This window comes from Diabrotica virgifera, chromosome 7 (assembly GCF_917563875.1).
Source record: "Diabrotica virgifera virgifera chromosome 7, PGI_DIABVI_V3a".
In the NCBI taxonomy this organism is placed as follows: domain Eukaryota; kingdom Metazoa; phylum Arthropoda; class Insecta; order Coleoptera; family Chrysomelidae; genus Diabrotica; species Diabrotica virgifera.
In genome coordinates this window covers 21185682-21201584 of record NC_065449.1, presented here as the reverse complement: position 1 = coordinate 21201584, position 15903 = coordinate 21185682, and positions in this window count along the sequence as shown.

Sequence of the window (15903 nt, the reverse complement as noted above, 5' to 3'; positions counted from 1 at the left end):
ATAATTATTGAGCTTTCTTAGGATATACAATGTATTTGTGGATAAATCCAAAATCGTGCTGTGATGACGTTACAGTGATATCTTTTTACAAGTTTAAAAAAGTACTTACTAATCAAACTGCTATAGAAACATACCTGTAACAAAAAATATGTAATTAATATCAGTAATAGAAGACACTGGCATTTTGAGAGAAAAAAAGCAAAACAAACTAAACATATTTAAAAATTTTGTGTCACATTGTGAAAAAGTTGTACATCATTTAAAATGTTTGATACTTATGACAAAAAATGGCAACCTCGTACAGACGCTGTCATAATTCAACGTAAATATCATAATAAAGACATAAATGAATTATTTTGGTGAGTGAATAATACAAAAGAGGAGGAAAGGCAGGCCAAGGAAAAGATGGAAGGACAGTGTGTATGAAGACTTGAAGAAAAGTAACATTGAGAGATGGAAAGAACTAGCATTGGACATAAGGAGATGGAGGGAGGTGGTGAAGGAGCGTAAAAAAAGACTGAAGTGTAATTAAATAAAATTTATAAGTTTTATAAGTTATGTAAGTCATATTAAGTTATTTATTCTATTATTTATGTAATTAGAAATGTAAACATTTTAGCCCTAGGCCTACAAGGCCTGTTGCGCTTAATAAATAAATGAATATCAACCACTAGTTCATTATAATCCAGTATTCTAATAAAAATTAGGAAATATTCCGCACTATCATCTTTTGCTATCTATTTTTTCTTTTGGAGTATGTATTGTTGTCATTGTTGATAGCTTCAGTGCTCATAGCACTTCTAGTGTTGATAGTTTCTCTGCTTAATTCCAAGTTATGTCAGGATCTGCTGGTCACTGGTAGGTCAGCTTTTGCTAATGCTTCTCTAAAATTTTATAGATGTTTTGAAACCAACTTTTGTCTTGTACTTGTAATTTTATTGTCTTACTGTGTAGCTTAATGCGAAATCCTGCTTATATGATTCTGTGGTCGGAACGACAGTCTACCCATTTATCCTTTTTTCTTCTTCGTGTGCCGTGCTCGATTATCGAGCGTTGTGGTGTTACCTTTGCTGTTTTTAAGATTGTGCGAATTACTCAAAACATTTATTGGTTTTAGTATATTTTACATAATCGGTTCATAACGTTCTACGACGTCTTCCGATTCCCAATCGCCATTGTTCTCGATCGTAGCACATGTCTTCGTTCAAGCCTCTTTCTCTGATTTCCCTATGGATTCCTTCTATCCAGCTTTTCCTAGGTCTTCCTCTTTTCCGCCGTCCTTTTGGTGCCCATCTTAGCACTTGTTTGGGTAATCTGTCGTCTTCCATACGTTGTATGTGGCCAAACCATCTTAGTTGCTTTGTTTTTATATCGTCCATTATTGTATCCTTTACATCCATGATCTCCAATATTCTTGTATTTCTGATTTTATGTATTCTTGATATACCAGCAGCTCTTCTCCAGAAGTCCATTTCAGTTGTTCTGAGCATATTTTCGAATTTTTCTTTAAGTGGCCAAACTTCGCTGCTATTATGTTATAATGCTCTTAACAATGCTGTTATAAATGTTATGTTTATTTTCTTTGAGATACTTTGGTCCCATAGGATTTTGTTCAATAATGCGATAGCTTTCCTTCCTTGTGTGCACTTCTTGGATATTCTTGTCCAATGTTCCATCTTGTGTAATTTTAAGACCCAAGTATTTATATTCCTGACATTGATTAATAGTTATTTCATTTTCCAACGCTAGATCGTGCTGTATACCTCCAACGCACATATATTCCGTTTTCTTGGTATTCACTTCTAAATCCCAGTTCCGGTACTCTTCTATGATTTTGCGGGTCATATATTCAATATCGTGATAATCATGGGCCATAAGAATCTGATCATCCGCAAAACATAGAGTGTATAGCATGTTACCATCATTTAGCGGTACACCCATATTCTTACATTTCCTTTTCCAGGATTTCAAAACTTGCTCTAAATATATTTTAAATAGTGTCGGCGATAGACAGCAGCCCTGTTTAAGACCCTTATTCACTTCAAATCCTGACGAGATTTCCTTGCCTAGTTTAACTTTTGCTATATTATGGTGGTATAGATTTTTTACAGCTTTAATGAGGTTCAGACTGATGTTAGTTTTTTCGAGGGCTTCCCAAAGTTTACTTTGTGGTACAGTATCGTATGCTTTTTTTAAGTCTATGTACTCTAAATGAAGTTCTTGATTGTAGGCTATTTGTTTGACTATTAACTGTGTTACACAATATAGGTGGTCAGTGGTGGATCTGCCAGCGCGGAAACCGGCTTTCTCTTCGGTCTGTAAGTCCTTGTATTCTTCTTCTATTTTATTTTTAATAATTTTTCAGTAAACTCTGCTGTTGGTGCTTGTGACAGATATTCCCCGGTAATTATCGCATATATTTTTACTGCCTTTCTTGTGTATTGTAGAGCTTACAGACAATTGCCATTCTTTTGGTGTGACTTCGCCATTCATACATCTATTAAATAGATCTCTTAGGTATTCATACAGGGTGTTGCTACCATATTTGAGCAGTTCCGGTGATATGTCGCCAGGCCTTGACGCTTTTCTATTTTTATTGGAATTGCATGCATTTCGTACTTCTTCCAGTCTTAACCGAATCGGTGAGCCACTGACAATTACATTGAAACTTTCATCATCTTCGTTTTCAATCAAATCTTCTCTATTTTCTAATAGTAACTGCTTGAAATAGGTTTTAGTACATTTTAAATAAAATGTCTCAAATTATCTGAATTACCTACTTCAATTTTTTATCGTAATTGTTGCTTTTTTGTATTCTGCTCGTTATTCTTCGTCCTTTTTTCGATATGTTAAAGTTTTTGCAAGTCAACTATGATTAGTAATTACTAACACCACTGATAGAATGCAAATATGTATCCAGAAAAACAAAGTTAAGAAAGGAAACTGTTCAAAGCTGTATATGGAGACAAACACACGGAGGAAGATTGGATACGACGAACAAACAGAGAATTAGAGGAACTCTATAACGAACTAAGTTTCAGTCGCTTCATAAAAGCACAGATAGTGAGATGGATGGGACACGTAATGAGAATGGAAAAGAAGAGGATGCCAAAAATGATCCTAAAACGGGGCCCCATCACGAAAAGGAGGAAAGGAAGATCCAGACAAAGATGGTTTGATAGCATACAGGAAGATATCAGAAATAAGGGAATTATTGGCTGTGAAGAAAGAGTAACAAGCAGGGACGAATGGAGGAGAATTGTGAGTCAATTTAGTAGACAAGGAACATGATTGGACAAGAAGCCACCCCACTTGATACAAGTGTTTGCTTCTAGCAAACACTTGCGAAGTGTTTACTAGGCCTTCAAGACAACTGTGAGCTTCTTAAATAATAATAATTAGTAATTGGGTCTTTGCAGGTCATTATCGAAATAATTATCAACAAATAGTAATACTTATTTGTTCTTGAAGGTTCTTTGCCTTATACCTTTTTATCTGTATACCTTTTTATAGTGTGTGCTCCCATTCGCGTTCAATATTATCGATGTATCTAATAAAAAAGCATTGGCAACTTACATCAGACCAATTATAATTCTTGATTAGACATTATCAGTTTTGTTTAGTATGATTGCATTTTAATGCTTGTGATGTTTGTATGTTATTCTATACATAATTTTAAATAATCTAATCATTTTCTGTATACAAACTCTTATCTCCCAGTGTAATAATTTCCACTATGATTTATGAATAACGTTGACCCTGAATACGAAAATTAATTTTATCTAGAAATATTTTAACGAAGCATCCTTCCAGTTGACATTTTACTATCTATCCTTGTTACAAACTTATTAAAAAGTAAGGTTTTTATATTATAGACAACATTTTCTTCGTTCATAAATTCTATTTACAAAGTTATTGATATTTCTAAACCTCGTAACATCAATTCCATCTGGAATTCAGCCAAGCGGATTATGATTAATATCTGTACTTATCTTGTGCCATGTTTTTGTTGTAATGCCGTGTCCTCACTGGTAAAAATTTGCGACGCAAATTCTTGCGACTCATTAGTTTAATACGCACGAAAAATTTGCCAGTGAGGACGCGGCTTAAAAACCGACAAACGATGGAGCGTATGCGTTGTGTTCGTAGAAAATTCTTGCGTCCGATTTATGCGTCGAACACGTCCACATTAGCACAATTTACTTCGAGCACGCAAATATTTGCGATGAACAGCTGTTGCGTCGCAAATTTTTACCATTGAGGACGCGGCTTAATATGTTGCATTTCAAACATAAAATGATATTTTACTGTGAGGTACGGACAGACAACATCAAAAATCACATTGATAAAGGCAGGGGTACCACAGGGCAGTGTTCTTGGTACATTTCTCTATTTTATGTACATAGCTGACCTTCCAGTAAGCAACCAAACAATCACAGCTTCCTTTGCAGACGATAAAGCGATAATGGTCAAACACAAAGACCTAGTCATAGCTGTAAGAATTCTTCAACAACATCTAGTGAAAATTCAGAATTGGACAACAAACTGGAGAATCAAAGTCAACGAAGTAAAATCAGTGCAGGTTACATTTACCAAATGCAGAGGTATAGTACCACCTGTTACACTAAATGGACAAAATCTGCCTCAATATGACAGCGTCAAGTATTTAGGGATGTACTTAAACAAAAAGGACTGACCTGGAGAAAACACATTTTCAATAAAAGAAAACAACTTGGCTTTTAAACTCAGCAAACACTGTTGGCTATTGGGAAGACAGTCAAAACAGCTTAAAAAACAAATTATTCGTTTATAAAGTAGCCTGAAAACCAATATGGGCCTATGGTGTACAACTATGGGGTACGGCGGCAAACTCAAACAAAGAGATATTGGAACGCTTTCAGTCGAAGGTACTACGGACCGTAACAAATGCACCTTGGTTTATACCAAACAGGGAAATCTGAGATGATCTCCAAGTAGCCACAGTTGTAAGTGAATACAGCAGCCGCTATTTGGTAAAATTGGAAAACCACTCAAACAATCTTGCACTAAACCTGCTAGATAATAGTGAGCAGACTCGGAGACTGAAAAGGCACAAACCATTGGAGCTACCATATAGGTTCTAAAGAGCAGGGAAGTGAAGTGAACTGCAGTGAAGTACTTAGCGTTAAAAGCACATTTCAATAATCAAAGAGACTAGTGGAGTTTTTGTTATCACTGGATAACAAGTCCACAATATATTGATTGCATGTAGTAAATACACTTTAATAAAAAAACTATGATTTATAAATAACGTTGACCCTGAATACGAAAAATAATTTTATCTAGAATTAATCTTATCTAGCTAGATATTATCAACTGAAGCATTCTAATGAACAATTCTTCCAGTTGACATCTTATTATCTATCCTCGTTACAAACTTATTAAAAAGTAAGGTTTTTATATTATAGACAACATTTTCTTCGCTCATAAATTCTATTTACAAAGTTATTGATATTTCTCAACCTCGTAACATCAATTCCATCTGGAATTCAGCCAAGTGGATTATGATTAATATCTGTACGTATCCTGTGCCATGTTTTTGTTGTAATATGTTGCATTTCAAACATAAAATGATACAGATTGAGACAGTTTAATCAACTTTTATATTGAACCCAAATTAAGAATCGGTTCACGTCCTAGTATACATGACGTTGAAAAATCCAATTAGGCCAGTAAAGAAAAAACAGAAAAAAATTATACAGTTTATTAGCGGGATAGTAACAGTTGGTTATACTTTGTTTAGTAAATTATAGTCTTTTAGAAACAAAAATAGTTTATTAGTGTTGTTATAGTCTAAAATGTCTCTTACATTGTTAGCTATAATGGTATTTAATTCTATGGCTATTTATCTTTTCACACTTTTCCACTAGCGCATGTTTCACTGTAAGGGGTGAACTTCACTCATCACAAATTGGAGGTTCTTTTTTTTTTAGCAAATATTCATGAGAAAACTGTGTATGTCCAAGTCGTAAACGGGAAATAATTGTTTGCTTTCGTCTGGATACCTCGGGTGGTTGCCTTGGTACAACCTTGTTTTTTTATTTCCTGAAGGAGATGATGTGGATTTCCATTTATTGTTCCAGTTTTCGAAAATATGTATTATGAAGTAGCTTTTTAGATCCATATTAACAGATGGGAGCGACTTGGGAATGCTGTTATCATTTATGGCTTCTTTGGCATTTCGGTCTGCTGCTTCATTACCTACTATTCCAACATGTGATGGGACCCAGAGAAACTTGATTCTTAAATCTTCAGTATGCAATTTACGTAGTTCTTCCTTTATTAGTAAATTTATTGGATGCTGCGTGTTTATTTTCCTTAGTACGTGTAGTGATGACATAGAATCTGTGACGATAAACTTATACAGTTTTTTTAAGGTATATGCTGCAAATCCTTGAAGACGTATAACTGATTTTGGTTTGTTTTTTTAAACAATCATAAAATGAGAAAAAAATAATTTATGTCAAATAAACCCAAAAAACGGTTGTCTAATATTGTTACTGAATTATCAAATGGTTATATGATGTCATTGTTAGGTTCCGCTCTAAGTTTTAGATCTGGTTTCACTTACACCTTGACACCGCTGTAATACAGGGTTGCAAAAAAACATGTTTTTTTAATTTTAAACAAAACAAACGTTTTTTTTTGTTTTAAACGTTTTTTTTTTTTGTTTTAAACATGTTTTTTGTTTGTTTTTAAATTGTATGTTTTAAACAAATAAAACTTGTTTAAAACACATGTTTTTTGTTTTAAACGTTTTTTGCTTTAAAATGTTTTTGTTTTTAAATTTTATATTTTAAACAAATAAAACTTAGAAGAAAACATTGTTTAAATCATATTTTCCTAAACATAATATTAATTGAAAGTGTTTGATCTATTATTATTATTGTACCAAATAATAGATAAGAAAACCAATTGCAAAATTAGGAGCTATTGCCTGGGGTACCCCAGACTATTTACTATCTATAAATCCGCATTACAAGTTGGCTATTGCAATAACGTCTATTGTCAGTTATTTTGTGCTGTTTGTGGTGCTTAGTGTTTTTTTTTAAACATGCAAATGATTTGGTGACCCCAGCTCATTTTTTGACAAATTTGCTTGATCATCGCTTTATTGAAAATAAACTTATCATCCATCCATTATAAATTATCATCCAGAAGCATTTTAGATTATTATTATTACCAGGCAAAGTGTGTACCCTTTACACTTTACACCATATGTTTTCTAAACACCTATATTGAGAATGTAAAACCATTGGCATGGTGGCGTTCTAAGAAAAATATAAATAGGTACACTACAGCATTGAAACTTGCTCAACAGCTTCACACAGCTGTTGCATCGTCAGCCAACATAGAAAGACTCTTCTCATCATAAGGTTTACCATTCCAAACTACGTAATCGGCTAGGCAATGTCAAAGCTGCTAAGTTGGTTTCAATTTTTAAAGAGCTTAATTCCATCAGTGATGACGTGACTGATTTAAATTACAAGATTACTACTAGGAGTCTGAAACAGTTTTGAGAAATTGATTAACTCTTCTTTGCAAAATATTTTCAGTTTTCCAATTTTTTTTGTGTTCAGATTATTAATAAATAAATAACATATATTATGTTAAAAAGTTTATATAATGTATTTGAGAATTTTTTGATGTTAAATTAATAAAGAAAATGAAAAAAAAACACTCGTTTAATTTAAGTGTTTTAAACAAAAACTGTTTTAAACATAAGCAAACGTTTAAAACATGTTTAAAACAGTTGATTAAAACAAAATGTTTAAAACAAAACAACCCTGCCGTAATAAAACGAAGGTTCAAACATATCTTCCAGTTTAATCATTTGGCTCTACAACTCTATGTGAGTCTTGGCCGCGTTTACTATTCCCATCCATTGTTGTCGGTCCTGAACAGCTATTTCCCATTGCTGTGCTCCCATTTTGCGTAGATCACTGCGTCCTTCCATCTCTTTCTTGGGTGACCAACTGACCTTTTAACATTGGGCCTTTCCCAGAATGTGGCGTTCAGAAGTCTTTCGTCACTCGATCTTAGCACGTGGCCCGCCCATCTTATTCGGTTTGCTTTAATGTAGCGTACTATGTTTTCATCTCCATATACTGTCTGGAGTTCATCATTGTGTTTTCTTCTTCATTCTCCTGTTGTCTGTTCTCTGCAAGGCCCATGGATAGTACGCAGTATCTCTTTTTCAATTACCAGTAATTTTGTCGTTTCCAACTGGTTCAGAGTCCATGTCTCGCTTCTTAGGCTTTTGACTGCGTTTCACATGACATTTTGCTCCACAAATTAAATTATTATGGAATCAGAGGTATCCCTCTTAAGCTTATCTCTTCGTACCTATGTGGCAGACATCAGGCTGTTGTGTCTAAAGGTCATCTATCCGATTTTCGACCCGTAAAACATGGAGTCCCACAAGGTTCGGTCTTGGGACCTCTTTTATTCATTATATATGTCAACGATTTGCCTCATTTCATATCTCCGTACAAATCAGTACAATTTGCGGATGATACGACATACATAATATCAGGTAATAATAATGAGGATTTAAAAATGGCTTACGAGGAAGTTTCTGATAAATCTAGTACATGGTTTGCTGCGAACAAACTAAAACGTAATACTGAAAAAACGCAGGACTTGATTATATCTGCAAGTGGTTTACATGGCGATCCAGATGAAAAAGAGACTGCTAAACTATTAGGAATAATCATAGATAATCGATTGAACTGGTCGGCTCATATTTCACAAGTAAAGAGGAAGTTGTCTAGTTCATTGTTTCTTATTCGTCAACTAGCAAGGGTTGTCAACTTTGAAACATTGAAGGTGACATATTTTTCTTTATTTCACTCGCACCTAAGCTATGGATTAATCTTATGGGGCAATTCAACAAATGCTCTTCAAATTTTCAGGATGCAAAAGAAAGCTATCCGAATTTTAGCAGGGGTTAGTTATCTGGAACATTGCCGACCTCTCTTCATTAAATTAAAAATTATGCCGCTACCTACTCTGCTGATATATCACGTTCTGACTGAAATTCACAGAAAAAGGGCCCATTTAATAAAGCAGTCTGATGTTCACGTTCACAATACGCGAAACTCTCACTATTTGCGAACGCTGTAGATTGCGTCTTTCAGATAAAAATTGTCTTAATTATAACTATTACAATATTTTACCAAAAGATATTAAACAGCTAAGCTGTAACAGTTTCAAAAAAGTCATAAAAAGGTATATGTTGAAGCATTACTTTTATTGCTCGGAAGAATATATGACGCATTGCAGAACATCCACTGAAATGCTTACCGTGACACAAAATATTTTTTGTTAATCTATGTTTCTTGTTTGTGATATTAATAAGTTATGTTTTATATTTCTATTTTATACACCTTGTACTTTTATACACCTTGTAATTTTTATAATTTTTTGATATACCTTGTAATTTTGACTTGCTACAAACAATATTTTTGTAAAGTAGTTAAATAAATCTAAAAATAAATCTATCTATCTATCTATCTATCTATCTATCTATCTATCTATCTATCTATCTACCTATCTATCTATCTATCTATCTATCTATCTATCTATCTATCTATCTATCTATCTATCTATCTATCTATATATCTATCTATCTATCTATCTATCTATCTATCTATCTATCTATCTATCCATCTATCTATCCATACGTTATTGTGGGACGAATTATTGTCTTATATACTCTTATTTTTGCTGGTCTTGAGAGTATTTTTGATTTAAGTGCGGTCATTAATGAGTAATATGCCCTGTTTCCTGCAACGATCCTGGCTGCCACGTCCTTTTCATATTTATTTTCAGATGTTATGATCGCTCCCAGGCACTTGAATTTTTTGACGACTTCAAAGTTGTATTCATTAATTGTTACGTTTTGTCTAACCCTTGGTCTTGGGTTCTTCGTAACCACCATGTACTTGATATTGTCCTCGTTGACTTTAAGACCAACTTCCTTGGCCCCGTTCTCGAATAGGGTGAAAACTTCTTTTGTATCTCTCGTGGATTGGGCAATTGTGTCCAGTTCATCCGCAAAGGCCAATAGTATTTTTGATCCTTGGGCGGCAAATCAGTTGTGGCTGAGCTTTCCTTACTGCATGTTCCAAAGCGAAGTTAAACAGCAGGGGGACGAGAGGAGTTTCTCTTCCAGTTTGTTTAAGTGATTATGAAAAAATAGAATCATCATCAGTTGGCGCTACAGCTCTTGCTGAGCCTTGGCCTGCCTCAAAACATTCTTCCATCCTTCCATGTTGAGTGACTGTCTTCTCCATCCCCTTATTCCAATCTCCCTTATATCTTCCTTCACATCGTCCAGATATGAATTTAGGCTGTCTTCGTCCCCTTCTTCTTTTTTCGGCCAACCTATTTAGCATAGTTATGTTAGCAGGATCACTTTCATCCATGAGCATAACGTAGCTCACCAATATTAGGAGGTTTATTTTAATGGTTTTCAAGATATCTGCATCACCAACAAGTTTATAGAGTTCGAAATTATATCGCCTTCTCTGTAGACCCTTTTCGTTAACTCTGCCATATATGGTAATCAATACTTCCTTTCGAAGATTCGTAGTGTTCTTAAAGTTTATTCCCGTATCTCTCATAACTTTTTTATGTATAGGGCATATAATTCAAGTATTCCAATCTTCTGATAAAGCGCGTTCTTGCCATAAGTACCTGTATTATGAAATAATAGAGCAGCGAAATATAATATGCAGGATGCAGAGCACAAGACCAAAAGAAGTGCCACGGAAAAGATGTGAAGATGAAGTGACAACGGACGCTCAAAAATTTACTATACTTTATTTCACGTTAAGAGCGGAACGTTTGGCTTTTTTTTAATACCTTGGAGCAACAATCACTGTAGATAACGATATCACGGAAAATATTAAAGGGAGAATTCAGGTAGCAAACAGATGTATGTATAGCCTCCACAATACTATTAAATCTAAGAGCCTAACACGAGCATCAAAGATCAGAATACATATATAAAACAGTGATTAGACCGGTGCTCATGTATGGGTATGAGACGTGGACTCTGACCAAAGCAATTGAAAGAAAACTTGGATGTTTTAAGAAAAAAATCCTCAGAAGAATCTTTGGACCTTATCACGACCCTAATACCAACCAATACCGAATGAGAACAAATGCTGAGGTCAAGCAGATGTATAGGGCGAGTGACATAGTCCAAGAAATTAAATCTCAGCGTCTAAGATGGGCTGGCCATGTCCATAGACTCCCTAATAACCGCCTTGCCAAACTGAACTGGGAGGAAGGCCCCACAGAAAGAAGGCCCTTAGGACAATATATGGTCAGATCTAAGAGCAATGGGGCTACCCACTGACCCAACTATCATGGACGACCGTTCGAAATAGAAGCGAGTTGTGCAGTCAGCCAAGATGCACCCCCGAGTTGTAGTGCTACCAGAAGAAGAAGATTGGCTTATGCAGATCAGTGTTGCCAGAACTCTCAGGTACGTGTTGCTACTAGTGTGCCGATATACGATTCATTCTCGATACGATAGACGCGGCATCGGCGCGCATCTATCGTCCATAAGAAATACGTTCTTATCGTCCCTATCTACGCAATTTTCCGTTTCTTAATGTGAAACGCTCTATAGACGTGAGAATATGCAGAAGATCTGCGTGGGACCGTCAAATGTCCTCTTTTTATCTCTAATATATTATTACAGATAAGAGGAAATCATAGGGGATCATAGGTTAAAGATGAATTGCTCATTAACCAGATTGCAATGGATAAAAATGCCGAAAGCGTTTTTAACCTGCGGATGACCAAGGGGGTAAATTTTGACTCCAATGTATGTTTTTATTTAATAAATTCAGAAATATTTTCAATTTTAATCTCATTATTTTTTTATTTGACTTAATGTCATTCTAGATACCCTCATATTTTGTAATAAAAAAAACTCCTTATATTTTACAAAAAAAAAATATTTTCTGAATTTGGGGTCAAATACGAACTCCCTTCGCCTTCCATGTTCTAATTTTATATTAAGGCCATGGGTACATAATTCGCAAATATTTTACGGCTATCCCTACTTTTTCTGTCTTTACACGGCAAATTACGTGTAGTAAAATTCGCACTGGTATGGATATGTAAACATTACTAGAATGTCATTCTACTTGAAAATGTCATCATTAACTTAAAGAGATGGCTTTTGAATGTTCTTGGATAACTGTTATTTATATAATTGCAAATTATTAATTCAGTTAATAATAAATGTGATAATTTTTTCACTAACTATGTATTCAGTGATGGTAATAATTTATATGTACAACAAAAACTAATACTTAATCGAGAAAATAGAAAAAGTGTTAGTGATTTTTTAATAATATATTGTTACTCTGGAACGCTTACAATTTTGAACATCTTTAACAACAAAATACTTGGATCACAGAATATATTATCCTGATGTATTCTCTGCTTGGATCTTCCACAAATAATACACAATAAATAACTTTTTATTAAGTTCACGTCTTAAATCAATTATTTATCAAATACACTATATATCAATATTATTTAATCAACAACTCAAAATATTCCCGATGCCATGTCAAATATTTAAAATTGTCACTGATTGTCAATGTCTGACTGACAATATTCTATTCGACTGAGTGCGTTGTAAGACAAATATGATTTGGAAAATATTACCACGGACATGGTGTCCATTTTTTTCGAATCCTGAAAAAACTAATAAATACTTTTAAAAAATGTAAACGCAGAATGAAAGACTAAATTATTACCGAGGCCGAAAGTCCCTTAGAATAAAAAAAAAAGTTTATTTTGAATGAGATATTTGAAATTAAAAATCACACTAAATTTTCTCTTAGTTTTTCACCCCTGTAACTTATTAAAATAAACATTATAGAAGTTCTCAGAGACTTTCGGCCCTCGCTAATAACGTAATCTTTCATTCTGCGTTTAAATTTTTCAAAAATACTTATTAGTTTTCTCAGGATTCGAAAAAAATAAATCCCCATTTGAATAGCATTGCAGCCGAAAATACGTACCCATCATCTTAAGTAAATACCGTCTATTATGTGAAATTATTTGTAAGAAACGTTTCAATATTGAATAAAAAAATGTTTGTTAAACCTGTGGCGGCGTAAATTATGGTAGGGGAGATGTACCTGGTACCCTGCAGATGTACCTCTACCATATATTGGCTCTTAACACAGGGAAGTTCGTTAAGGGGGACCCGAAAAAAAAATCTATCCTTAAAAATACATACTCGAAATTGTCAGATTAAGATAAGGTAAGTTAAGTACATGCAAAAGAGAGTATATTTGAAAAATCTGACGATTTGAGCGGGGTAAGGAAATGGGGGATTCAAAAAGTTTCACAAAAAAACGAATGTTTCGTGAAATGAACGTCAGATTGAAAAACTAGAAAATACCTCTTCAATATTTTTCAAAAATCTATCGAATGGTGCTAAACATGATTCCCCACGGAGAGGGGTAAATTTAAAATTTTAAATACAAACCCCGCGGTATTTTGCAAAATGAACATCAGATCGAAAAACTGCAAATAAAAATACACTTTCAAAATGTTTTTGAAAAATCTATCGAATGGTACCTACCAAACACGGAGGTGGGGTGGGGGGTTACTTTAAAATCTTAAATGGGACCCCCAAATTTTAATTGCAGATTTGGATTCTTTACGTAAAAATAATCAACTTTTATTCGAGACTTTTTTCGAGTTATGGATAGATGGCGCTATAATCGGAAAAAACGATTGTTGGAAATGGAAAATCAAATTAAAAAATGGAAAGTCCTCACTAAAATGGAAAATTTCACTTAACTTTTTTTGGTTTTAGGACCTAATAATCACAACCCAATAGGTCCCCATAACGCTCGAGTGACTGCAAATTTAGCATACTTTGCTCCCCTACCATTAGTGTATATTTTAAAATTGCTTTAGTTCTATGTTCAGAATTATTCCTGTTTTTGTTCAATTGTAATTACAATATGTTTTACTAATGTTTATTTATCATTTATTGATACAATACTAACATTAAAATTACGAATACATTATTTTATTTCTTAAAACAACTTATTTTTTTGTCAATTGTTATTTTTGACTGGGGGTCATTTTTTACCCCCGTTGGTAAACCGTGTAACCAAAAAAGGTTGGTCATCGGAAGGTTAAAGAAAAAAATATATGAGCTCTTCATTTTCTATGTACCTTTAACAAACCTCTCAGGTGTTGTTTTTTATTAGCTACGAGTATATAAACAGTTACATAAAAAATCGAGAAACACATCTTCATATTGTCCATTTAATAAACAAATAACACTTTAGTAAAGAAATGTTTAATTTCCAATTAGCGTATTTGAAACCGTCACCCAAGACAAAGTCAGCCATAAATCTCGAAATATAGAACTGTAAACTGACCTGCAAGCTTATGGGCTCGTAAAGAAGCTAGTTAATTTACACATACCAGATGGTAGTAAATTTTTTCTACACAACTTCGAGATATACGACCTACCTACATACATACATTTAAAAAAAAATATTTTCTCCAAATGGTTGTTCCATTTAAAAAGTAAGTTGCTCGTCGTGGAATGTAGCAATGTGTGTTTACCTTATAAGTTAAGATAAGGCCGATAAATGCGAAGCGTACAATATACGACCATATAAATTCACGTGCGCAACAAACCAGTGACACGGCTAACATATTCCGACGAAGGATTTAACATTTTTGTTATAAAAGCAATAATTAAAGCTTCTTTCATTTTTTAGCTCGGTGTGTCAAAATTTGAAAAATCCAATCATAATTGTGTGGTCGGCGGACAAAAGCAGACAAGTCACTTTTTGAGTTTTAAAGTTAAAATTAATTAATTAAAGTTAAAATTTTGATAATGAAAATGTGGAATAATCCCCTTACGAATAACTCACACATCCACTACTATTTTCGGGCTGGGAAATTTTTTTTGAATAGAATCAAAGATCCAAACACCATTTCTTAGAAATGTGTTTCGCCCTCTTCAACCTCTCTGGGCTCATCAGTAAAGATGAGAGGTTGAATATCTTCAGACACATTCCATCAAAAAACAACATTCGAGACCTAGAACATAGCAGGAGCGTAAATCTTGCGTTCATTTGTTTAATTTGTTACGATTGGTCGGTAAACCAATAACTTTGGATATTTTGATCACTGAGTGTGTTTCAAAGATTTACATCTTTTGTTTTTTTGCTTTTAAACATCTTACATATATGTTTTTCTATCAGTTTTATGATATCCACTGGTAAATTTTTATCATTTTAATTGTATTCTATCAAACGCTTTCTCTTGGTTTATGAAACAGAAAACGGGTGGCTTGTTATACCTATTCTAATGATTTCTCTGCTATTTGCCTTATCACAACAACTGCATCTTTACATGATCTTCCACTTCTAAATCCTTGTTGTTCATCCGATATATTTATGCACGCCATTATTTTCTCCATCAGTATTTTTGTTGTGAGTTTCAGTGTAGTGCTCAGTAAATTTATCCCTCTCTTGTTACTGGAGTCTGCCGTATCACCTTTCTTAAATAACGCTATCATTTGAGTGGTTCTCCATTCTTCAGGAATTCTTCCTGTATTTATTATCTCACTTATCAGGATACTCAGTTCTTTGTGAGGTCTCTCTCCTCCATATCGTAAAACATGATATCCAACCATCGATAATGGTCAGAACTAGAAGAAGATTCTTCTTTAAATTGTCTAATAAAATAGAACTTGCGTACATGATGTGGTTCATTGAGCATTATAATATACAGTATTTGCCAAAATAAATTGAAGATTTTGCAAGATGTTACTCAATCGTATTATAATGA